The sequence below is a fragment of the Sinocyclocheilus grahami genome, unplaced genomic scaffold, assembly GCF_001515645.1.
Source record: "Sinocyclocheilus grahami isolate Dianchi unplaced genomic scaffold, SAMN03320097.WGS_v1.1 scaffold1686.1, whole genome shotgun sequence".
Taxonomy (NCBI): Eukaryota; Metazoa; Chordata; class Actinopteri; order Cypriniformes; family Cyprinidae; genus Sinocyclocheilus; species Sinocyclocheilus grahami.
The window spans coordinates 2,101-2,859 of record NW_015506865.1 but is presented as its reverse complement, the minus strand read 5'-3'; positions in this window follow the sequence as shown (position 1 = coordinate 2,859).

The window sequence follows — 759 nt, the reverse complement described above, 5'->3', positions numbered from 1 at the left end:
TAAAAGGAATATATAAAACTAAAGAGTGTTGATTTTCTGAAGTCATTCCCAGGAATTCATGAGGTAACGCTTCCAAAAGAGTTTTTACATATCCATGACGCCTGGTAACTGCTTTTCCTTCTCTCTCCAGTTTGACAAATTATTATTATTATTTTTTAGTACTGTATTTGTCTATAAAACAGTTTTTAACCAAAAATGATTTAACCATTAGCTTTTAGATTAAACGTTTGAGTAATGAAAAATACTTGTTGCAGTAAGGTAAGGTTTGTCCAGATGTTTCACTAGTGTTATATTAAAATGATCTAAGTGATAATCACAATTTTGATACAGATACATAATAAAAATGCATCCGTTTATGGGGAAAATATGCTGTAGAAATGAGTCCCTTTACATCTTATGAAAATGAATGGTCGGCGTGGATGCATTCACAGAGATTTGTTAGTGAAGGTTGTGGGATTGTTGAATTTGATTTTTACTAAAACAAATGTATAAATTAAGTAGGGCTGTCAAATCGATTAATCGCATCCAAAATGTTTGTTTACATGATGCGTGTTATATTTATATTATGTATATAAATACACATATGAAAAAGCACACCCTATTCACAATGTATACTAGGGTTAACATTTCACAGAGGTGTGTGTGTCTGTCTGTCTGTCTGTCTGGTGCTAATAATGATAGACTCACAAGCAGCACTGATATGATAAAGAGAGCTCATTGAGTGTCTTGCATGGGATACTGTGTGTGTGTGTGTGTGTG